Source organism: Triticum urartu, chromosome 1 (genome assembly GCF_003073215.2).
Source record: "Triticum urartu cultivar G1812 chromosome 1, Tu2.1, whole genome shotgun sequence".
NCBI lineage: Eukaryota > Viridiplantae > Streptophyta > Magnoliopsida > Poales > Poaceae > Triticum > Triticum urartu.
This window is the reverse complement of record NC_053022.1, coordinates 502,961,097-502,987,385: the sequence shown is the minus strand read 5'-3', so window position 1 is coordinate 502,987,385 and position 26,289 is coordinate 502,961,097.

Below are 26,289 nucleotides of genomic sequence, written 5' to 3'. Positions count from 1 at the left end.
CACTCGTTTCATAGAGGCCCAGTGCTCGAAGAATATTATGTTTGAGTGTCATGTATTCCCATTGTAAACACAATGTTTTTATGAAATGTAGTAAGGCTGTATTTATACTTTTGCCAAAAAGTAATATGGTGCCTCCTGTGCGGCCGTTTATGTATATATGTATATAACCTGAAAGATTGCAGTCGTCGGCTTCAGCCCCCACGCATATAATGCGGAGATGTTCGCAGAAGACGCGTATTCACAACGCGTGTTCACACTTAACCCAACGTCTTGGTCCTATTAAGGAGGTGATAGCGCAGCGAACGAGGCAACCGGACTAAATGCTTTAACACTTTCACTTAGCCATAGGAGTTTGACGGTGGGGCTACTATATAGCCCATGTTGGCTCCGCATTCTCCCGAATTGGGGTGCGTACGTGCCTGGCCGGGAAACGGCCCTTCGTGAAGGCGGAGGAATTCTAACATTCCGATAGGTCATCGAGTGGTTGACCAGTCTCACGCTATATCATGACAGTCAGTTTTCGGCTTTGTCTACTGAGGTGCTCGTCCGGATGACCCGTGGCACAATCGTAGTAGTTCTCCTAGTGCTAACTTAGCTGAAAGAGCGGAACGTAAGGTACCAAAACATAGGAGTCGGGCAAACCCAACATTTGACCAAAGACATGATTCAGAGCTGATGCATATAAGGCCAAACTCGCGACGCCGAACACTCCCTAAGGTATTCGGTCTTTATGGTATAAATCGGGCCTAAATAGTGCCCTTTGTAAGAAGCCCCTTGTGTCCAGGTACGGGCGTTTATTTTGACGTGTCCACATGCCAAGATGTCAGCATCCTTCTCAATTGTATTTGAGAATCTGAGGATGTGTATCAACAAAAGACAGTAAAAAAGGGTTTACGCACGGTCTTAATCTAAAAACAATCCTTGGAGCGGGTCCTTGCTGCACGTCTGCGCCTGTGTCTCCGTTGTGCCGTATCCTGGACGGGTGTAGCACGATGGTCATCTGTAAAAGAGAGAAACTTAGGTGAAAATTTGTCGTGCAAAAAGGTAGGTTTGAAGAAACCATGTATAATTCAAGATGAGTAAAAATTGCCACTTATCTGCGCGCGTTGAGCCCCTTGTATTTGTGATAGGGGTGTGGCTTATCGAACCTGTGTGAGTTACATATAACTGCGACGGACTCGTCTAACCGTGTCCGTGGTCTTGACGACCTATCAAATGCTTCAGCTGGTGAGGCCCTTTTTAGTGTGCGGCTGCCAAGGCAGTCGTACTCTCTTCGGCGCGCAGGGATCGCTTAATATTTCCATTCACTGTAATGATGCCACGTGGACCGGGCATCTTAAGCGTGAGGGAAGCGTAATGCGGTATTGCATTGAAGCGAGCGAAAGCTTCGCGTCCAAGTAGTGCTTGATAGCTACTTTGGAACGGAGCAATGTGGAAGGTTAAATTTTCACTACGGAAGTTATCAGGGAAGCCGAATATAACTTCTAGTAGCAGGGAGCCATGCAATGAGCCCCTGGGCCGGGCGTTACTCCTTTAACGGTAGTATTGCTGAGGCAAATTTTCGTTGGGTCTATCCTCATTTTGCGGATTGTAATATATCAGGTTTAAACTGCTGCCACCGTCCATCAGGACTCGTGTGAAGTGGTATCCGTCAATTATTGGGTCTAATACCAAAGCGGCCCATCCTGCACGCCGGATACTTGCTGAGTAATCCCGATGGTCAAAACTGATCGGTTGAAACGACCAGTGGCAGGACTCCGTGGTGATAGGCCCTTGGGCATATTTATCTGGGAGTGCCGCTTCATTTCTCCCCTTTATCACATGTAACACGTTTACTGTTTTGACTTCTGGTGGAAATTTCTTTTGTTCCCCAGTGTCTTGCTTGAGAGGCTCATCCTTGTCTTCGCTTGGTGTATCCTCCCCCTTGTGTACGGCGTTGAGCTTGCCAGACAGCTTGAACAACCAACATCCTCTGTGGGTATGATTAGCAGGTTTACCGGGGGTGCTATGGATCTGACATACTTGGTCCAGAATTTTGTTTAGGCTGGACAGTTCGTCTCTGGCGCCTTTAGAGGGCGGCTTTTGCTGACTTGGCCGAGAGCTTTTGAATCCGGCATTTACTGCCGTGCTCTTCGTGTTGTCTTCTTTATTCCGGCGTTTGTTATTGTTGTTGTGCCGTGATTTCCCGTTTCCATCTCTAACTTCGGATGTACTGGGGTCGCTGGTGCTGCCTCTGGCTAGCCAGCTATCCTCACCCACGCAAAATTGTGTCATGAGGCTTGTTAATGCTGCCATTGTTCTCAGCTTTTCTTGGCCTAGGTGTCTGGCAAGCCATTCGTCACGGACTCTATGCTTAAAAGCTGCCAAGGCTTCGGCGTCCGAATAGTCGACTATTTGGTTCTTTTTAGTAAGAAACCTGTTCCAAAGCTTTCGGGCTGACTCTCCGAGCTGTAGAGTTATATGACTCAAATCGTCCGTGTCCGGAGGTCGGACATAACTCCCTTGAAAATTTGCCCGAAAAGCGTCTTCGAGCTCTTCCCAGCTTCCAATGGAGCTTTCGGGGAGGCTTTTAAGCCAGTGCGGAGCTGGCCCTTTGAGCTTAAGGGGTAAGTACTTGATGGCGTGGAGATCATCTCCTCGAGCCATATGGATATGGAGGATATAGTCCTCGATCCAGACCCCAGGGTCTGTTGTTCCGTCGTATGCCTCTATGTTTAGGGGTTTGAATCCCTTTGGAAATTCATGGTCCAGCACCTCACCGGTGAAACATAGGGGGTGTGCGGCACCCCTGTATCTGGGTGTACCCCGTTGTTCGGATGTTTGTTGTGTTGCATCGTATGTTGGGGCGCGCCTGCGTGGTCCATAGATGGATCTGGTTGCGCTGTCCTTTTGATGCGAGCCCTCGCATGGATCGCGAATTGGCTTATGTGCGGCATTGCCTGCCGCTCTATGTTGGCCGTGAGGTCGTCTATCCGGCCAGGTGGCCATTTTAATTTTTGGTTGCGGGGGATCTAAGGCCTCCTCATCGAATTCAGGTAGCAACTTCCGCTTCGGGTAGCTCTTGGTGGGGTGATTACCGCCATACTTCGCTGCTGTGTTAAGTACTTTGCTCCATCTGATTTGGAGTGTGTCTTGCACAGCCTTGAGCCTTTGCTTCTGCTTTTTTAGACTCCTCGCGGTGGCAACAAGCCTTTGATGGGCATTCTGCTGCTCCGGGTGTCTGTCCGGTGTTATGTCATCCGGACTATTATCTTTGACAGAATCGGGTTGTTCGGTTTGATTCTCCGTGTTGCCGTGGTCCGGGAATGGTTCACCCGGCTATTATGCTGGGTCTGTATGATTGTTGTTTCTACCAAGGCGGGATTTGGGGCGGCGCTTACGCCACCGCTTTGACTGCTTCTCGAGGGGACAACCCTTTGTTGCATCCTTCCTTTCCTCGTTGTCGTTTCCTTTTGGTGTGTTCACCATGTATACGCCATGTGGTGAAGTGGGCGTCTAGTGCCCTGTGGGCAGTGGTTCCTCTTCATTTGCCGGATCGTCGTCCATATCGTCGATGTCTTTGGAGTCGAAGTCGAGCATGTCGGTTAAGTCATCGACAGTGGCTACTAAGTGGGTGGTGGGTGGGTCGCGAATTTCTTCATCGTCCGCATCCCAGTCCTGCCGGACATAGTTCGGCCAGGATCCTCCTAATAAGGAGAGAGACCTTAATGAGTTCAGTATGTCGCCAAAGGGCGAGTGCTGAAAAATATCCGCGGAGGTAAAATCCATGATCGGCGCCCAATCGGATTCGATAGGAACGGGCGCAGGCGGCTCGAAGTCCATGGCCGGAGAAGGATCCGGCAATTTAACAACACGGCTCTCGTGCAAGGTAAGGTCGATGTTTGGCTCGATCGCCGCTAAGGGTAAGGCTTCCGCGGCGGGGTCCATCCACCCGTCTGCGGAAGGCGCAACTGGCTCTGAATTGAGGGTCGGAGCGGCTGACGGTGCGATCTTAACACTGTCCGATGGTAGAGCTAAATCGTACTCATCGTGACCGCGTGACGCGAAAGGTAGAGGCTCGAGTCAGTCGAAGATCAAGTCTTCGCGGATATCGGCCGTGTAGTTTAAGCTTCCAAACCTAACCTGGTGCCCAGGGGCGTAACTTTCAATATGCTCCAGATGGCCAAGCGAATTGGCCCGCAGTGCAAAGCCGCCGAACACGAAGATCTGTCCGGGGAGAAAAGTCTCACCCTGGACTGCATCACTATCAATGATAGTAGGGGCCATCAAGCCTAACGGCGATGACACAGAGGAACTCTCAATGAATGCACCAATGTCGGTGTCAAAACCGGTGGATCTCAGGTAGGGGGTCCCGAACTATGCGTCTAAGGCGGATGGTAACAGGAGGTAGGGAACACAATGTTTTACCCAGGTTCGGGCCCTCTTGATGGAGGTAAAACCATACGTCATGCTTGATTAATATTGATGATATGGGTAGTACAAGAGTAGATCTACCACGAGATCGGAGAGGCTAAACCCTAGAAGCTAGCCTATAGTCTGATTGTATGTTGTAGTTGTTGTGTCCTACGGACTAAAACCCTCCGGTTTATATAGACACCGGAGAGGGTTAGGGTTACACAAGGTCGGTTACAAAGGAGGAGATATCCATATCCATATTGCCTAGCTTGCCTTCCACGCCAAGTAGAGTCCCATCTGGACACGAGACGAAGTCTTCAATATTGTATCTTCATAGTCCAACAGTCCGGCCAAAGGATATAATCTGGCTGTCCGGAGACCCCCTAATCCAGGACTCCCTCACACACCTTCTTCCCGAGAAGAATTGCACCTGTTTTGTTAGGGTAGCAACGACGCATCAGCTCTTTTTAATATTTCTGCTCTGTCTTCCCCCTCCCCCGCTCAACCCCTGTTGTAATGCTTTCGGCCTCAAAACAAGCATAGTGATGTGTTGTTTTGGGAGCTTGATGAAAAATCGAGTGCTGGTTTCTGTAGGTTGGCCCGCCCAGCAAATGGGCTGCTGGTCCACCACGGACTGGGAGGCTAAACATACAAGTTGTATGGTGCAGAGGCAAGTAAAAAACGCCATCGAGAGCCATCCACTGAAGAAGAAAAAAATAGCGTCTGATGTGCTTCTTTAGTCGCGTCGCTGGCCCCCTCTTTAATCCAGTTCGCTCGGGGATCTAGATGGTATCATTTTTTCCAGAGGACGAACAAGTATCAGCTAGGCCTAGGTATGCATCGCCTAGGACATACGGAGACAGTGGTTTCAACTTATTTTTTGAGGTCCATACTGGCCTATGAGCCTCCCAGCGTATGTTTTACTTTTTCTTAAAGATCGGCAGGCCAGTGTATTTTCTTAATAAAACGCAGATCTCTGTTCTATTTATCTATATATAAGAATACTAATGATGTGTCCAATTTATGTTTTCCCTTCTAACCACATTATATATATTTATATAATTACTATTATCATATATTCTATAGAGACTTATATATACATTATAAAAACATCCCATGTGTTATTAACTTATAAAAGTAAATGTTTAACAGAAGTTGGCAAGGAAAATCCTGGTTGTTTTTGACTCACAGGTAGGAAAATCCTAGTGATTGCGTACAAAAGCTTGTGAAGATTTTAAGGACTAATGTAATAATAACGCGCTCATTTTTATTTTGAGCAATAACTCGCTAATTTGTTAATTATATATATATATAAATGTGTCGCAATGCTTTATTTTTTGATATTAATTGCTCCTTCTAACCTAACATTATACTGTATATAGAACGAGCCAAGCTAATTCGTGTATTTTAAGAAAGTGCAAATGGGTTGGGATTTCTTAGAAAATATTAAATGGGTCGCATTGACGCGAAATTATTTGTTCACCCAGCCTGTATTCTTGAAAACATGGGTTAAATATATGCCACATTTTTGCAGGTTGACATGTGGGCTAATAGGTCGAAGCCTATGCAGGGCGTTGTCAACTTGGTCAACAAATGATTATAAAATCCACAACCATTGGATTTATATCCAACGGCCGGCATGCACCTTCAATCTCTCGTCTTCTTCCTCCAGCGTCACCGGGACCGCCTAGTCTGGCCTCCGGTGGCTAGCGGCTCTTCTTAGCACGCATCGCTGCGAAGCGCTACCCCATCGCCGGCCAGGCTATCCCTCCACACCTCCACATCTCATATTATTCTCCACTGACTGCAGCCCCACACCGCACCAGAACCACTTATAAGCCTTGTACTCCTCTCAATCTATGACTCCACTATCGTGTCTTCCCATCTCCGGGTCGTTCCCGTCCGGGGCCTCGCTGTCGTCCACCGCCTCGCCGCGCTCAGTGCGGCATGGTCAACAAACGGGAGTCATCGGAAGAGGACTGTACGTGGAGAGCCTGACAGCCACTAGTAGAAAACGGAGCTTTAAAACCGGTTCGTAAGGGCCTTTAGTGCCGGTTCCATAACCGGCACGAACCGGCGCTAAAGTGCCACCACGTGGCGTGACCTCGCGCCCTGGTATGGGGGACCTTTAGTACCGGTTGGTGTTACCAACCGGTACTAATGGTTTTTTTTTGAATTTTTTTTAAATTTTGGAATTTTTTTTATTTTTAATTTTTCTGAATTATTTGGTGATTTAGTCTCTAATCACCTCTCTTAACTGCTCAACTGTGGATCACTCATTCCAAATCATCTAACTTCCCGACTGGTCACCCATCCCTCTCACTACTCCAGCCCGAGCACGCTTAACTTTCGGGTTCTATTCTCCTTCGTTTCCAAGTCTGCACTTGTTGTTTTCCTGACAATAGTAAGATGTCAATCCTATTAACCCTCAGGAGTTTATCTTGAGAATGAAGTCACACATTTCACTGTTTGAGTTTGAAACTAGTATTCTAAAAAACAGTAATTATGTAGTAACATTAATACTTCTTGAATAAGTAGTTTGACCACAGTTTGACCATAGTTTGACCACTGTTTAACCATAGTTTGACCAGATTTGACCAAAATTCAAAAAATTGAAATAATTATTTACTAACACTAATATTCTTGAATAATTATGTAGTAACATTAATACTTCTTGAATAAGTAGTTTGACCAGATTTAACAATTTTTTTAAAAAAAACTGAAATTTGACCATATCTTTTTTCGTTTTGGAATTTGAGGATTCTAAAAAATTGCAAATGGATTTTCGTGCTGAATTTTTTGATATATTATACGTTTTTTTTCCGACATCGTATGCAAAAGTTATAGCCGTTTTACATTTTCCCTACACTTTTTGCAAAACATGTCCAAATTTAAGTTTTCAAATTTCCTAACTAGTAGATGTAGTAATATAACTACCTCTTGAAGGATTTTATTTTTTGAAGTTTTTATCATTTTCTTTTGACTTTTTCAGAACTGAAATGGCGACACACGGGGGGGTAGAGTTTGAAAATTACCCTATAGTGCCGGTTTGTGTCACAAACCGGTACTATAGGTCAGACCCCCCTTAGTACCGGTTCGTGGCACAAACCGGTACTATAGGTTAGCCCTTTAGTACCGGTTTGTGACACGAACCGGTACTAAAGGTGATCGTGGGGCCCCGGCCTGACGCCAGCCTGCCATCACCCCTATAGTACCGGTTCATGGCACGAACCGGTACTAAAGGTTCAACACGAACCGGCATTAATGCATAGCCGTTCGAACCGGCACTAATGGTACCATTAGTGCCGGCTCAAATTCAAACCGGCACTAATGTGCTTCACGTTTGACCCTTTTTCTACTAGTGAGCTGGAACCCACGAGGTCCATGGTTGCACGCAAGGAAATTTCCTCCTTATTAAGCTGAAAAAATTATTCCTCCCATTGACAGCTGGGACCCGTCAGATTTGGCGGCTGACTTGTGGGCCTACTAAGCGGACGTGTACGCAGGGCTTTCTCAACTTAATCAACAAATGATTCTAGCAGCTGGACTGGGATGTTAATCCAACAGTCGTGCTCCTTCTTCGACCTCTGTTCTTCAGCCTCCACTGGCTACTGTTCAACCAGCCCTCCACCGGCTATTGTTCAACCAGCCCTCCACTGGGTCATGTTCATCCATCCCTCCACGGGGTCCTGTTCATCCAGCCCTCCACGGGGTCTTGTTCATCCACCGGCTCGATCGGGGTCCTGTTCATCCAGCGGTAACGGCCTCTACTACCACGGGGTCCTGTTCATCCAACCCCCCACCAGGAACTGTTCATCCAAACCCCCCAACAACGCTCACTATTCATCCAGAGGCAGCATCGATCGGCTTCAGTTAGCAGCAGTTGTCGGTGTCAAAACCGGCGGATCTCGGGTAGGGGGTCCCGAACTGTGCGTCTAAGGTCAATGGTAACAGGAGAGAAGGGACACAATGTTTACCCAGGTTCGGGCCCTCTCTATGGAGGTAATACCCTACTTCCTGCTTGATTGATCTTTGATGAATATGAGTATTACAAGAGTTGATCTACCATGAGATCATAATGGCTAAACCCTAAAAGTCTAGCCTGTCTAACTATGATTATGAGGAGATATGTCTACGGACCAAGCCCTTCGATTTATATAGACACCGGAGGAATCTAGGGTTACATAAGGTCGGTTAAAGAGAAAGGAATCTTCATATTCGAACGCCAAGCTTCCCTTCCACATCAGGGAGAGTCCCATCCCGACATGGGTAGAGTCTTTGGTCTTTGTATCTTCACAACCCATTAGTCCGGCCCATGTCCAATAGGTCAGACGCCTGAGGACCCCTTAGTCCAGGACTCCCTGAGTAGCCCGTGAACCAGGCTTCAATGACGAGGTGTCTGGCGCGCAGATTGTCTTCGGCATTGCAAGGTGGGTTCCCCTTTACGAATACGCCAAGATAGTCTTCGGACGTGACGAACATGTCCGGATCTGCAACACAAGTACCACGCACAACCACGGAGAGTATAATATATCACAAATCCAATCCGCTGACATCTTTTTGTAATGTGACATCACGCTTGCCCGATCATTATTTCGAACCGTTTCTTGTCCTGCCGTTCCACATTTTGAGGCATGGTTTTTATTGGCATGTCTTGTCGAAATAGAGATCGTGTCCCCTTATTGCGGGATTCTCGTCAATACGAGCATGGGTAACCCAACCGTTTCATTGGAATGATCCCTTTGGAATAGGCAGGTTTTTAGGCTTAGGAGGAGGCGTTCGATATCCGTTGCCTTTATAAAGGGGCCAAGGGCCGTCTTATTTTGTGCCGACCCTTTCCTCAGCCCTTCCAACTTCGAGTTCTAGCACCCGAGGTTCGGCTTCATTGCTTCAAGCTTCCCAATCATGTTCGGACCCAGCCCACAGGGTCGATGGGTGGCTTCCTGTGTTACAGAGGAGGACATTGCGAAGTTTCATGCGGCTAGATACCTGACCGCGGAGATCCCCCATAGGCTTCCTGCTCGAGGATACGTTATTCCTACTCCCAGATCTGGCGAGAGGGTCATATTCATCTGCCACTTCCTGCGAGGGCTAGGATTCGCTCTTCATCCCTTCGTCCGGGGGCTCATGTTTTACTACGGACTAAATTTTCATGATCTATCCCCAGATTCTTTCCTTCAAATCTCGACGTTCATTATCACGTGCGAGGCCTTTCCCCGTATTCCCCCACACTTCGGCTTATGGCTCAAGACCTTTAGTGTGAAGCCGAAGGTAGTCGACGGGGAACACGCGGAGTGCGGAGGTGCTACAATGAGCAAGCTTACCAATGCTCCCTGGCCAAAAGGCTCTTTCACCGAAGCTCCCAACCTATGGCAGCGGCAGTGGTTTTACGTCACTGAACCCCGCGGTACCAAGTGGGCGGCTATACCTGTGTTTCGATCTGGTTCTCCGTTACATCTTGCATCATGGATTAATAAGGGGCTGGACTGGGGAAACATTGACGAATTGCAGACTCTAAAGAGCCACATCCGGAGCCTCCTTGAGAAGGACGTTGGTCTTATCAATGTGGTCCAACTAATGCTGGTCCACCGGGTTCTGCCGTGCCAGCGACGGCGTCTCTGTATGTGGCAGTTTAATCTGGAAGGACCACGGACCCTCCAAGACTTCTTCGGTACTACGCACAAAGGAATATGGAAGTTGTTTTTCGGGAAACGAAAAACAGTGGCCGGACAACACCGAGGACATCAGCCTCGACCGCAACCATCGAGACACCTCGGTAAGCGCTCGACTCCCGAACATATTCTAGCTATGCGTGCTGTAATGCGATATTGATCACACTATCTTCTTTCAGGGCTGGATAAAGAAAGCAGAGAGAATTAGGTGTTCGGCCCCCCTTCCCGAAGACTCAGCGGATCCCGTATTAACAAGGATGCTGGCCCCGGCACCGTACCAGATGCAGGTGAAGGAGGACAACACGGAGAGCGGGAGGACCGAAGGTTGCCTCCATCCCGAAGGTATATTAGACGCTGTGTCCGGGGAAATCAAAATCCCATCGCCTGGAGACAAAGGTAAAGGAGAAGCCAACATCCCTTCTCTTCATGGTAAGAAAAGGCCGCCTCCGAAGGTAGGGAGGAAAAGGCTCCTAAGCGAGGCAAAATGCCCCTTTCGGTCGGCTCGGGTTTGGAGGACGACGTCATCGTGCAGTTCCACGGCGAGGACAAGCCTTTAGCCAAATCATAAGTGAACAAGGGTGTTTTAAACATATCTCGTTCCTCTCCTATGACCAAGGTAACATCTAGAATATATGTTTTTGCAGCTCGGCACACCATTTTCTTCAACACTCTTCTTTCTCGGGGGATCTCCTCCTGGAGATGATGGAGAGAAATACGCCTCCACCGGTCTCCTCGCCCAATAGGGTGGACGACTTCGAGGTGTCGTCCCGGAGGGTGTCTCCTGATCAACAAGTGGTGCAGGGGATGATGAAGACACTACCCGAAGATGATACTTCAGTAGCCCAGGGCCCGGGGGGCAACAATAAAGGCCCCGGGCTGTCCAGCTTACAGCCGGAGACAACTCCAAGGACGGATAAACGGATCCCTTCGAAGGGAGGTCGTAATGCTACAGCAGCTTCCGTAGATCCAGAAGCGCCGGATGCATTGACGAACATGCTGCGGTAGGCGTCCGTCTCAGAGGACCATCGTACCCTTATGGGTATGGTGGTTGAAAAGGGTCTATCCATGAAAAGCTGATTGAATGAGGCCTTCACGAGCCTGCTAAGAGGCTTCGAGGTTTGTACTGTAATGTTTTCGGTTGTGTTTTATTCACAAAATGCTCCTGTGTATAGGTAGTATCCCCTGAGACTCTGATTGGCTTCCCAAGGGAGGCGATCGGAGGATCAAAAAGATATGCCCAGGAAATAATCTGACTAATTGGAACATAGGCTGTTACCTCCCTGGCTACTGCCCGAACCACAGAGGTTGCAGATCTGCAGCAGAAGATTGATGAGGCGAATGACGACATCACGCTTATCAACAGGCGGCTTGACGAGGCGTAAGGTATGTTTCTGGGGCAGTTAGTATATGTATGTATGATAACATAAGCACTAAGCTAGGATTTATACTGAGACACACATAACTGCAGATGGTGCTACCGCGGTGGAGGTCCTCGGGCTGAACTTGACCTTGCCAAGGAGCAAGCCCGGATCAGTAATTTGGTTGCCAATAAGGCAGCTGACGAGTTGAAAACCGAACAGTTTGCTCGGCGCCAGTGTGAGGAGAGAATTTCTATGTCGCACGAGCTAGAGAAAACCACTGTTTAGTGCGAATTCCTCGAGAGGGATAACAATTCCAAAGCGGCCGATCTCGACAAGGCCTTACAAGAGGCGAGAGAAGCACGGTCTGAGTCTAGAGTGGCTCAGGAAGTGATCCGGCAAGGTGGGGAGATAGTGGCTGGTAAGCCTTTCTTATTACAGACTAAATTCGGTGATCCGAAGTATTCCTCGCTTAATCAAATGTGGAGCTCTCCAGATGCATTCTTGGACCTACCGAAGAGCGCCTCCGATGCAGCGCAATTTTACCAAGAGCAGGAATGGTGTGCAACGGAGAAACTTTTTTGGTCACAATTCGGCGTGCCAAAGCGTCCCCTATCATTGAACGAACAAATGGCCCAGTGGGCCGAGCTCCACAGGATATCCGGTTCTGCCATGAAGGACGTCATAGTCCGGCTGTGGCCTACTGATCCAATTCCGAAAAGTTATTTCGGTTTGGCGCAGCGACTTGTTGATGCGGTGTTGCGTATCGACGCCATCAAGCGTTCAACGTGCATTGAAGGTGCATGGATGGCCTTTGCCCGCGTCAAGACATACAGGGCGAAGATGAAGGCCACCGACGTTGTGGCGAAGAGTCCACCCAAGGGCAAGGACCATCACGCACCAAAGCATTATTTCGAGGACGTCTTAGAGGGTGCCCGCTTGATAGAGGGTCAGTGCTCGAAATGCATGATATTTGAATGAAATGTGTTGAAATTGTAAAAGACAGTATTATGATAATATTATTAAATTCGCTTAAAAGCTTTGGTTCCTCCTGTGCGGCCGTTTTTGCATAATCTGGAAGTTTTCCAGTCGTTGGCTTTAGCCCCCTCGTAGAAAATATGGGGGTGTTCGGAAAAGCACTTGATCACTTTTAACCCAACATCTTGGTCCGTGAAGGAGGTGTCAATACGGCGAACTAGGCAATCGGACTATAGGGTGTTAACACTTTCACTTAGCCATAGGAGTTTCATGGTGGGTCTACGATATAGACCCTGGTATGTACGCGGTTACCCCAATATGGTGTGTTACATGTATGACCTGAAGAAAGGTCCTTCGTGTAATACGGAGGGAATTGCGAAAGATTCTGATAAGTCATCGAGTGGTTGACCAGCTCTCGCTTCATCATGACACTCAGTATTCAGCTTTCTCTATTGAGGTGTTTGACTGGATGAACCGGAAACACAATCGCAGTAGGTCTCCCTTTATTACTCTAGCCGATAGAGCGGAACGTAAGGTAGTAAGCACAGGAGCCAGGCAACCCAACTATTGACCCAAGACATGATTCGGAGCTAATGCATATAAGGCCAAACTCACGACGCCGAAGTATGCTATAAAGCTGTTTGGACTTGTTAGCAACTCTTTTTGTTCCCATCCCGAGCCCCTGGCAAGTTATGTCGGGGTGCGTCTGTGAAATAATCAGAGGAGCAAAATTCAGTTCTGTTGAGGAAAGTGGATACTGGATACGAATTATGTTCACTGGAACCTGAGTGATATGCCAATCATAGTTTTGTATATAATAATGCCACAACCCCGGCTATTTGACATGCCAGGGGTCGACGACTGAGGAAGAAGGCACTTTACAGGCTCGCAAAATAGAGAGAGTGTGGTCTGCCAAAAGTTTTTTTGGACCTCCTGTCGCATGTCTGCGCCGCCTTTCCTCGATGAAGAGGCTCCTCAAAAGGAGTAGCCTTTGGGTGAATGTGCAAACCTGAACTCCGATAGAGTCGGTGAGATGACCAGCCTGCGAGTCACCTGTGGTAAAGGATAATGAAAAAGAAAGAGTAGTTAGAAGAGAAAAAAGAAGGAGGTTCTGGGAGTACTTGTAAGCCCGTCTATATTGTGCTTCCACCGATGCCCATGGTATTTTAAGTGCATAGTTATGTATGTGCGATATAGATTTCGCAGGTATATGAGGCGGGTGGTGGAAGCCGAACTGCTAGTCCCGCTCCAAAATTGGTCGGTCCTGCTGAACGGAGACTGGCGGCTTAATGGCCGACAAGGCATGCAGTTTAATAAGACCGTTTTTTTACTTTGGCTAAAGTAACCATAGTATGATCCTCAGTCCGGAGGGAGCGCTTCTCATGCTCCCCTGTATAGGTGTGTGTCACGTATACCATGTTCACTATTTTTACCTCAGGGGGAAATTGCTTCTGACCCCCGGTATTTGGTTGGTGAGTCTCTTCGTCATCGCTATCACCGGGCAGCCTCTTCCCCTTGTGTTCGGCGTTGACCTTGCCGGCCTGCTTGAGGACCCAACAGCTTCTGTTGGTGTGATTAGCTGGTTTATCAGGGTTGCCATGAATCTGGCAGGGCCGATCCAATATCTAGTCTAAATTGGATGGTCTGTCTCTGTTTACCTTGAATGGCTTTTTCCATTGACCGGGTTTGGGGCCGCTAAATCCGGAATTGACTACTGGGTCGCGCATTCTCTCATTATCATTGCGACGTTTGTGTTTGCTGTGTCGTGGTATGCCATTGCCCTCTCGGACTTCGGAAGTGCCCGGATCGCTGGCGATATTACTTCTACGAGCGAGCCAGCTGTCTTCTACCGCACAGAAGCGGGTCATCAGAGCGGTAAGGGCTGACATGGATTTTGGTTTTTCTTGACCGATGTGGCGGGCGAGCCACTCGTCTCGGATGCAATGTTTGAAGGCCGCTAGGGCTTCCGCATCCGGACATTCGACGATTTGGTTCTTTTTAACTAAGAACCTAGTCCAGAGCTTCCTGGCTGACTCTCCGGGCTATTGAACTATATGGCTTAAGACATTGGCGTCTGGTGGCCGAACATATGTACCTTGGAAGTTGTCGCGGAAGGCGTCTTCCAAATCCTGCCAGCTGCCAATAGAGTTTTCGGGTGGACTATTTAACCAGTGCCGAGCTGGACCTTTGAGTTTTAGCGGGAGGTATTTGATGGCATGAAGGTCATCTCCGTGGGCCATGTGGATATGGAGAAGGAAATCCTCGATCCATACCACGGGATCAGTTGTTCCATCATATCATTCGATATTCACGGGTTTAAACCCTTCCGGGAATTCGTGCTCCATTACTTCGTCTGTGAAGCAAAGAGGGTGTGCGGCGCCTCTATGTTGGGCCACATTGCGACATAGGTCCGATCGAGTCCGTCTATGGTTTTCAGCATGGGTGTGACTAGGCTTGTCACGTCCGAATAGATAGCCGCCGTCACGTGTCGAGGCACGTCCTTGTGATCCGTAGATCGATCTGGTATGTCCTGCTCTATTGTCCAGCTCCTGCCGAAGGTCATATGTGTGACCACGAGTTGTGTTGTCTCTGCCTTTATGGTGAGATGGGTGGGCTGGTGTTCGGCTTGAGTTGCCGCTTTGTCCCGACCGCGTGGTGGTCTGTTAGCCGCATTGTGTGGTGATGGTATGGGCTCAGGCGCCTCGTCATCGAACTGAGTTAGCAATTTGCACTTCGGGTAAATTTTAGCTGGGCACTTGAGGCCGTATTCTTCGGCTGCTAGGACATCAGTCCATCTATCATTGAGCAGATCTTGGTCAGCTTAAATCTACTGCTGCTTCTTTTTCAGGTTCCGTGCATTGGCTATTAGCCGGCGCTTAAAGCGCTCCTGCTCCTGAGGTTCCTCAGGCATGATAAAATCCTCGCTGTCGAGGCTCACCTCATCCTGGAAGATAATTACTGTCCTCCGAGTCATCATTTATGGCCTGTTCGTTGGGATCTTTTCTGTCTTCGGCACTGTCCGGAGTGTTATCGTCTCCCATGTTGGTGTTGCTGTCTTTCCTGCAACGTGATTTAGAGCGGCGCCGCTGACGCCGGTGCTTTGCTTCTGTCTTAGGAGGTTCATCCTCAACTGGATTCTCTTTGTCATCACCGCTATTTTCTTTTGGTGCATCCACCATGTATACGTCATATGAGGAGGTGGCCGTCCATCCTCCGGTGAACGGCGGGTTTGGGCCTCCTCTTCTCCTACATCGTCGTTCATACTGTCGATGTCTTCGGAGCCATAATCGAGCATGTCGGTTAGGTCCTCGATAGTGGCTATGAAGTGGGCGGTGGGTGGGAAACGAAATTCTCCGTCATTAGCCTCTAGTTCAAACCGGATATAATTCGGCTGAGTGTCCCTTGCCAGGGATAGATTTTTTAGTGAGTTTAGCACGTCGCCCAAAGGCGAGTGTCGGAAGTTGTCCGCGGAGCTGAATTCGACGATCGATGACCGATCAAGCTCGACGTATGCGGGCGCACAAGGTTCGGAACCTGTAGCCGGAGAGGAGTCCATGGTTCTAGTGACACAGGTGTCACTTGAAGTTAGGTCTGTGTGCGGCTCCAACGCCGCTGAGTCTGCAGCTTCCGCGGCGGGATTGAGCTTCCTGTCTTCGGATGGTGCGATCTGCTCCGCATCTAGGGCCAGAGCAGCTACAGGTACTATCTCCTGGGTATGGTCTAATGACAGATTTACGTCATGTTCATCATGGTGGCAGGGAGCGGCTGCCGTGGTCTCGATTCCGTCGAAGATCAAGTTTCCGCGGATATCCGTGATGTAGTTCAAGCTTCCAAATCTGACCTGATGGCCAGGGGCGTAGCTTTCGATCAGCTCCAGATGGCCAAGCGAGTTGGCCCGCAGTGCGAAGCCGCCGAATACAAAGATCTGTTCGGGGAGGAAGGTTTCCCCTTGGGAAGCATTGTTGTAGATGATTGAAGGAGCCATCAAGACTTTTGACGACAACACAGTGGAACTCTCAATGAAATCACCAATGTCGGTGTCAAAACCGGCGGATCTCGGGTAGGGGGTCCCGAACTGTGCGTCTAAGGTCGATGGTAACAGGAGACAAGGGACACAATGTTTACCCAGGTTCGAGCCCTCTCTATGGAGGTAATACCCTACTTCCTGCTTGATTGATCTTTGATGAATATGAGTATTACAAGAGTTGATCTACCACGAGATCATAATGGCTAAACCCTGAAAGTCTAGCCTGTCTGACTATGATTATGAGGAGATTTGTCTACGGACCTAGCCCTCTGGTTTATATAGATACCGGAGGGATCTAGGGTTACATAAGGTCGGTTACAGAGAAATGAATCTTCATATTCGGACGCCAAGCTTGCCTTCCACGTCAGGGAGAGTCCCATCCGGGCACAGGTAGATTCTTCGGTCTTTGTATCTTCACAGCCCATCAGTCCGGCCCATGTCCAATAGGTCGGATGCCCGAGGACCCCTTAGTCCAGGACTCCCTCAGCAGTAGCAAAGGAATCACTCGGGTTCAGTTAACAGCAAGGGATCGATCGATCGCTCGGGTTCAGTAACGCATAGCCTGCAGTGCAATCGCTCGGGTTTAGTTAGAGCGCAACGCCTCACACACACGCGCGTACGTACGAGAGAAACACGCATCGCTCGGCCCTCGACCACCCACCATAACTGGGAACTCCCCCGATATTTTCCTCGCCCTTGCTTCTACCACGGTTTTCTCCGTCATGGACGGCACAAAGAATGTCACGCAGTTGCGTCTCCTGCCTGCCCAGGACGAAAAGCCCATTTTCTGTCATGATTTTTTGTCATAGAAATAGGAGCCCACCACATCTATGATGATACCGGGTTTTTTCACAATTATCGTCATCGAAGTGTTATAAGCATGACAGGAAAAAAATTTGTTAGGCCCAAAATGTCACGGATGTGTCTTTTTTGTAGTGTAGAATCTACGTTTCTACGATCCTAATAGTGAAGATTCTACGATTTGCGATCCTACCATCGGAGCTCTGATCCGATTCAAAATCACGATTCTGCCAACCTTGTTACGTCTATGAGCAGGATACCCGCTTGTTGGGGCCTTCGGGATTTTTGAGTTGGAGGCGGGTAAACAACCTTGGTTCGCACTCTTTGTTTCTTGGACTCAATTATCCGAGTAACCAGGAGATCACCGTTCGCAAGGACCTTGATGGCAAATAGGCTCTGTTTGCTAAGGAAAATTGTGTCTACACGGCGAGCCCTAGGACTTCAGGAGCAAACTCCCTCGACTGTCAACGATACAACCTGTAGCCAAAAGAAGGTGAGAATGACAAAGGCATCTGGATTAACTTTGATCCTTAGATGTCTCAAGTCCTTCAGGTTGATAGGTAATTGGGTTGTTGCGTCGAAAGTGTGGAGTACTGGTGTCTCTGGGTCACTGGTCGCTAAAGCGGGACTGCAAATTCTGATGGTGTTGGATCATCCTTCTTCGAATGACTTGTTATCTTTGCTGCTTGTTCTGGATGGGTAGCTCTCTCTTTTGTTATGCATATTCCTTGTCATTTGGTCATCCTCGTCTATGTCACTCTTACTATGTAATAGTTGCCTCTATTTAGAATGTCATTCTCGTCTGGATCACGAGAGTCTGAGCGCTGCAGATGGGTGCGTTTGGGTGGTGTAGCAAGAATTCTTATGAACTATCATGTCTTGCTGTTTATGTCAGTAGTAGTAACTAGTCAGTGTTTGAATGCTGTATATATCGTTGTTTCAAACTGTTTATTGCCTCGAACTGCTGGTGGGCTAAATGAGGGCATCACCATTTTCCGGTGTTCAGAGTATATCTCCTTTTTTCAAGTTATAATTTGAGGTCACTATCTTTTTGATGATGTACACTTGTTTGGGCCAGTGAAGTGTCACTGAATATGGGTCGAGTAGTAACGCAATGCCAAACAAGTCAATTATGACTCTCAGGCCGGGCTCTCAAAAGATCCTCAAAAAAGGCTGGGCTCTCAAAAAATAAAGAATAAGGACTCTTAGGCCGACATGTGGGTGCCACCCGTGTTTTCGTGCGCTTGCGCGCCGAGAGCATATTGGGGCATGTTTGAAATTCATGCTACCTTTTCATCCCCATTCTCCCGCCCCTCCCCCACCTCTAGAATCTCGATTCATACTCCAGTTCCCCCAAATCCCCCTCATGTACTCCATGTACTCAAGCGCACTATCATGTCACCGGTCAATGCGGATCTCCGGCTGGTCCGTCCTGCCTTCGGCTGCTGCGTGCTGTCGCTCAACACTGGCTTGGTGGCGCTTGACGACCAGTTTGCCGACAAAGTGCTGATGGTAACCATCAATGACGGCTGGCCTCTCGTCTCGCCAGACGACCTTGTCAAAGCTCTTGGCATTGCGCACGGCATCCAAATAAGTGACTTGCTCTTCGAAGTCTGTCCGTCACCGGATGATTTCTTCACGAGGTTCCGGACAACTTTCGACTGCATCCGTGTGTTTGAATCTTCACATTGTTTGTTATGTGATGGAGCGATGGTGAGCTTTCATCGGTGGCTCCCAGGATGGGGCTCGGTGCCCTCTGAGCTTGAGTTTTTAACAAATCTTACCTTCCACGGCATGCCTCGACATGCTTGGAATAGCGAGTCCATGAATAAGCTTATAAACGACATTGGAGGTGAGCCCGTAAGTTTGTTTATTCCTCCAGACAGCTGGGCTCTGACGGTTATGGCATGGATGAAGAAGCCGTCCACCATACCGCATGTCGTGGTTTTGTCACGGCAGATGTCCTTGTGAAAGGACTTAGTCGTGGAGCCATCGTTACTGGTTAGCTTAAAGGGGTTAAACCAGGCAAGGGACACGAGAGTTTTATACTAGTTCGGCCCCTTCGATGAAGGTAAAAGCCTACGTCTAGTTGTGATGGAATTGCAGGGGTTTCGATGACCAGGGAGCGAATCCGCTTTGCCTGGCTCTCGAGTTGTTGTGTGTTTTCTCGTCCCTAAACCGCCGCCGGGTCGTCCCTTTATATACATAGGTTGATGCCCGCTGGTTTACAGAGTCCCGAGGCCGGATCATAAACGTGTCCGGCTCGGTCTCTATTCCTTCTAACTTACAATACAAGTTACATATTCATGCCGGTTTATGTCTACAGACCTTAACCTGCTCTTGGGCCTTGGGCCTTCCTGAAGCGCCACCATCTTTGTCTCCATGGGCTTCTAATCTTCATAGAATTAACCCGACTACTCCTGGCCGGTTTATGTCCAGTAGTAATATCCCCAACATTAGGCCTCAGATTGATTTGAACTTGTTCATGTCAATCTTCAACACTTAGAAAAATTCTAGCCCTGGCACCTTCACATGGATCTTGTAAACCGCCATGATGCCATCCTTCAGATCTGCAGTAAACCGCCATGATGTCACTGATTCGTTGAAGCCAAAGATGCCCTTTATTAATGATCATCCAACCATCAAGGCGACAACTTTATTAAAGATCCATTTTTGAGCTCCTCAAATCTCGCGCCTGTCGCTTATCTCTTCGCCATATAAATAGGACTGAGACCCCTTTTTCTGTTTCCTCCACTACCTCTTCATCTCTTCTTCCTCCTCGCGACGTCCCTGCGCCCGAACGCCGCCGCCGTCGTCGAACTTCGCCCCTGCATCACTGTCGGACGATGCATTGACCCGGTCACATCAAAGAAACGTGGCGCACCTCCGCTACCTCAACAGCTGTTGTAAGTCCTTCCTTCTTTCTTCTGTAGATCCATTAGGGTTCATACGGGTTCATGCCTCTCTTCTCGTGTTCTTCGTCAGCCCATAGATAACAGAGCTCGATCTTGACGTGTTTCGCACAGTAGCTATGTTACTCCTTATGTCGGCCATTTAAACCAAACCTTAAATACCTAACAACTTGATTTGGACCTTTTGTGAACTGCTTCGGGACCAAAACTTTTTAAGTCTCAATATTTTTCCTTTTCTTGACTTACGGTCGATCCAAAATTTCAACGCAATCTTGTGAAACCTATTTCCCTCACTTAGGTATTTTTAGATATGTACCCTTCACACCAATATAGGCGGTTTAACTTCTTGAAGTATGATAATCCGGCAGGTACAATTAGTCCCCTTTTAAACCGCCGATTTATTTATACTCCAGTTTAACAATATGCATATACCTTTGCTTCTGTTCATTGACTTATCATGCATAAATACTCTGTCGTCGGTTTACCAATTTCACATACTTGGATTCCTTTTCCCTGTTGTACCTTATGCATCACCATTAATGAATCGTAAAACGACATTATTTTCTTCCTAGTTTTTCACTTGCAATGGCCAAAAAGTTTTATTCATACAACTGGGTCCCCTCCTGGGTTACAGAGCAACAACTGAATGGAATGGTCAAGATTGGTACCTTACTGAAGAAGAATGAAATCCGGTGGCGAGTTCCTGGGCCGGAAAATCCTCCTACCCCCAAGAAGGGTGAAGTAGTGGTGTTTGTTGATCACATAGGCCGTGGCTATGAACCACCTGGATCGAAGTTTTTTCGAGATATACTTGCCAGTTTTCAGCTCCACCCTCAAGATATTGGACCCAACTCGGTATCCAATATATGCAGCTTTCAAGTTTTTTGTGAAGTGTACCTACAAGAAGAACCAACTGTCGAGCTGTTCCGGGATTTCTTCGATTTAAACCGGCGCACTGAATTCATAGACGGACCCAATACTGAACTTGGCGGTGTCTCTATTCAGAAAAGGAAAGAAGTTGAGTTTCCTCATGCCAAACTTCACAATCATCCAAAAGAGTGGAACCAAACTTGGTTCTATTACAGAGACACCTCTCCCGAAGATGAGAACCCTCTGCCGGGTTATCGTGCACACCGGCTCGCTAATACTCACCCACATCCACAACGACTAAGTGCCCAGGAACAGGCCTCGTACGCACCTCAACTTGCCAAGCTTAGATCCTTCCTGGCCAATGATTTAACTGGCATAGACTTCGTCCATTGCTGGATATCCTGGAGCATTTTGCCGTTAAGTCGCCGCTCCAATTTAATATGTGAGTATATTGGTGAGGTACAAGACTCTCAACGTCATATCGATATTCAGCTAACAGATGAAGAAGTCACTGAGTCTGTGAAGAAAATGTTGAACGAACCGGAAGCTGTCTACAGCAAGACCGGGTTAAGTCCCTTTCACACGCAAAACAAACCGCCCGTTGTAAGTATTGTCGGTGCTTCCGCTTTACACCTGATATTTTTGTACTGTGCAATCTTTAAATACCCTCTGCCCATTCTTAAACAGGGTGATGATTCGTTCTGGAAAAAGAAACCTCAAGAGAAAACGGTGAAGCCTTCTCGTCCTAAAACAAAAGCCGTCGAGGAAACCACCAACAGGAAGGCACCTACACCCATCGGTTTAGAGCTTGATGACGACCCGGATGAACCGGAAGCAGAGGTAGAACTTGACTCACTTGGTTCACTTTTCATGCATCTCATTGACAATCATATTTATCAGGAGGACGTTGAAGGTAGCCAAGCTGACGATGCATAGCTAATTATCCTTTCCTCCGGTTCAGATCCTCTGCCAACACAAAAAATCCGTCAAGAAGTCCGGATAGTAAGCTTTTCTCACCCTCTTGCTCACTTGGATCCAAAATTTATTTTGAAGAAGCAGGGGCACGAGGCTCGCCGCACAACCCGGCATAGCGGCCAAAAGGTCACTTCGACCGGTTTACCGGACACCCCGGTTCGAAAACGCCAATCTAAGGTCTCACCCACTTCTGACACTTCTTATCCCAAGGCAGGCTATTTCTGACAACCTCTTAATCCGTCCGATAACAATTATCAGGTGACACATCCATCATCCTCTCGCGAGTCAATAGCGACACAACTCCCTCCACTTAAGACCGTAGCTGCGTAAGTATTTCAATTTAATCTTTTGATGGTTCACACTTTATATGCAATGCTAACCTCTGCATCTTGTTCTGTTTAGAGCCAAAGCCAGACCCAATAAGAAGGCTCGGGTGAATAACCCGCCCGAAGACCATGTGGTTATTGAACCGGAGCAAACTACAGAACCGGAGGGTCCAAATACTGAGGCCACATTTGATGAACCGCCCCCTCAAGATCATAATGTTGACGAACAAGCAGAAGTTGATACTGCTGTGCCAGATGATGAATCGGCAAGTCCAGTCCGGGCTGATGACAGATCTTCTAGTCAAGTGAGGACTATTGACATTGCATCAACTCCAGAAAAGGCTGCTGGAGACAAAGAAGGCGAGGTTATCATTACCGGTATTAGCCACACCTCTCCTGGTCATCCTGTTATATTGGCGAAACACAGTGCCAAGGAAGAGAGTGCTGCCATGGAGAAAGGCAAATGGAGCACCGATTTATCAAGCTATGCCCATCTTAGTGCTTAAGAACTCCACTCTGGTTTTTTAAACCGTCTGTACTCAAACCGTGACTATGAAGCCGGTTTGGTGAATCTGATGAAGGAGCGCTATGAGGTATTTTCATCACTTTTTATTTCTTAAATCCAATTTGTAAGTACCAACTCAAGTAGCCCTCAAGGACCAGTTTATGATGGTAATCATAAACCGGGATTTTGTAATATCTCAACCCTTGCATACTTATCCTCCATATGTCAGGTGATCCTTTGAAATAAAGGTACTTTATCGTTGTATTCCTGTAGTTTTCCTCTGTGTAGTCCCCAAGGGCCGGTTTATCTTTCCAAGGTGAACCAGGATTTTAACCAATGCTTTGATTTGAACAAATGTACATTAGCCCCCAAGTGTCAAGGATAATGCTTGCATTGTACTTGAGACTTGCAAAAAAATATGACAGAGCAAATAGGCATTAGCCCCAAGTACAAAGTGCATAACTTTTTATACGCTTGGTACTTCAAATATACATAGCCCATTGATGATATATCTTACCTTTGTAGGCCGAGCTGAGTAAGAAGGATGCTCAAACCGCTGACCTTCAGGAGAACATTAAATCTCAGCAAGCGGAGGCTTCCAAGGCCAAGGAAGAACCGACTAATGCCTTATCAGCCATGGAGAAGTTGAAAGAAACCTTTAATAAAGAGTGTGCAGACTGGGAGACAGAGAAGGCCAGTTTAACAAAGAAGGCCGAAGACGCAGAAGCAGCCCTAAAGCCGGTGGTTGAAGAACTAACCAGCTTAAAACGGCAGATTAATGCCATGACCTGTGCTGTATTCGGTCAGTATCCGCATATGAAGTTTTTTCAATCCATAATATCTTATCAAAGGCCGGTTTACTGATGCTTTACCATGACAAGGACCCGCATTACTCATCTGGGCTCCGACATGCGGATGAAGCTTAAAGCGGCCTATACTTTGATAGAACAGTTGTATTCTGGATCCCAGCGAGCCATTTGCACTGCACCTTATAACAAGCCTCCTCCAACGCTGATAAAAGAAAGGGCGATTTGATAATTTGCCACCCCTTACCTCCCCCTTTCACAATTTGCCACCCATTGTCTCAATGACGGGCGGGCCCGAGTCCCACCTGTCATTCTCAGGGGGGCAAATTATGAAAGGGGGAGGTAAGGGGTGGCAAATTATCAAATTTGCCTAAAAGAAACCATCGAAAAGCTGGCCATGCTGCCTACCTGGTTGGATGAACTGAAGAAATCAGCCGCAAGGTCAGGCGCACTGATGGCACTAATCCGGGCCAAGGCGTGGATTCCTGATCTTGATCCGTCCGACATTAGCAAAGGTTATTCTGTTGTGAAGGAAGACGGTTCAGATTTCAACAATGACGATCTCCGAAGGCTGACAAAGGAAATGCGGCCTATAGCAAGCAAATTGGCGGATGACACAGATCTATCTCATTATCAACCGGTTTACGATGTTGAGGGGAAAAGATAGCCCGCACCGATTCATGATGTAGAAGATCTTGTTCCGCCGATTCGTAAGCATACTTATGCCCGTCACATTGACCCTTCCAACCTTATTCATGAAGAAGCCGTTTTTCAAGCCTTAACTGGAATCGATTGGTCAACGATTGATTTCCAGCGACTGGGTAGGGATGAGGAGAATGCGACCGCTCAAGATAACCCTCAATCTTCAAGCCGTCCAGATGAAGAATCTTAATCCGAAAGCCGGTTTAATCATTTGCCAAACTTGTTGAAACAATTATCCTGTGTGGGCACTAAAGTGCCTTGTAATAGGCAAGTTTAAATACTTATCTGCTTATGCCATCGAGCATAATTGTTTTGCTTGACATTGATAACTCTCCAAGCTTTTGGGATCTATTATATGCATAATCCACAGTGGCTTTGTTTTGCTTATTCCTGCAAAAAAATTGAAAGGGTCCTAGCAGTTTACCGCTAGATGGGTCATCGTAACCAAGGTTGTAATATGTAGATATAAAATAGATGATACATGTGGCATATCTCGTTTGGTTTACCAACTGTTGTTATAACAAAAAGGTGATAACACCAATCTGGAGTGTTGATGACTCCTTGCATCCTTGTCGGTTCATACCGAAATCTTTCTAGGTGATGGTAAACACCGGTGTATGCATATAATTGTGGTGACCTGTAGTCAAACCGGAACGGAGCAATATTATTGCCAGATTAAAATTGACCATGTACTGACAACTTAGCGTTGAAAGCCATGCCGGGTTGTAATAGACACTGGATTATCAGAAAATATTCCTAAATCCCTTATCAAAAGATGTTTAAAACAGCAAATCCAAAAGAAATATACAAGGCTTTGCATGGGCTGCCAGGCCCTAAATCGAGGCTTTTCATGTGCTGTCGGGCCACTGAGTTAAACCATTTTTCAAAGCCTTTTAAGATGGACCTCAATCTTTAACCAATCATCGTTTTAACTTTGACAAGTTCAGGGTCTATGAGATTGACTTGTCAAACGTTCGATGGGTCATGACAGGTTTACCTGGACGGAGTGGCTTACTTAAAAAAGGCAGGATAACCCGGGGTTTTAGGTGAATACACCTGGCTTCCAAGCCTGGCTTGATAGCCTATTACAAGGGTGCAAGCTCGTTGTTCTTTGAGAAGCAAGGAGCCCCCGAGTAATATTTGAGCTATGCTCAGTGGTTACCTATGTTTGAGTTGTGCTTTATGCAACAGACTCTCTTTGGTTCCACATAATTTCCTTTTGGCTTTAAGCCTATCAAGAGGTGTAGCTATGGTGTAAATACAACCAAGCCCCCTAGTGATTTCCCTTTTTGGTCTTAAACCGATCAAGAGGTGTAGCTGTGGTTCGAATACGACCAAGCCCCCTAGTGATTTCCTTTATATCTGTGTGGCCTTATAGGCCAGGTTAATAGAACTCCGCTTTGTAAGTAGAAGCCCCCATGGAACCACACATGATGTAAAAAAGAACAGAGACCCCGCTTTAGCTGAGGCTCCAGTTTATTATATAATATATACATTGTCATAAGAGCTATATTCCATGGCCACTGGGTCTCCTCCTCCGATTTGCATGAGTCTTTATGCTCTCGAACATCGACAAGGTAGTATGACCCGTTATGCAGGTTTTTGCTGCCACGAAAGGTCCTTCCCAAGGTGGGGATAACTTGTGAATATCAGTCTGATCCTGGATGAGCCGGAGCACCAGATCGCCCTCTTGAAAAGTTCTGGTCTTAACCCGGCGGCTGTGATAACATCGGAGATCTTGTTGATAAATCGCCGAACACGCCGTTGCCAGATCACGCTCGTCATCTAACAGGTCCAGTGAGTCCTATCGTGCTTTCTCATTCTCAGCTTCAACGTAAACCGTCACTCGGGGCGAGTCATGACGGATGTCACTAGGGAGAACCGCCTCTGCTCCGTAAACCATGAAGAAAGGCGTGTAACCCGTCGATCTGTTTGGTGTGGTGTTGATGCTCCATAACACAG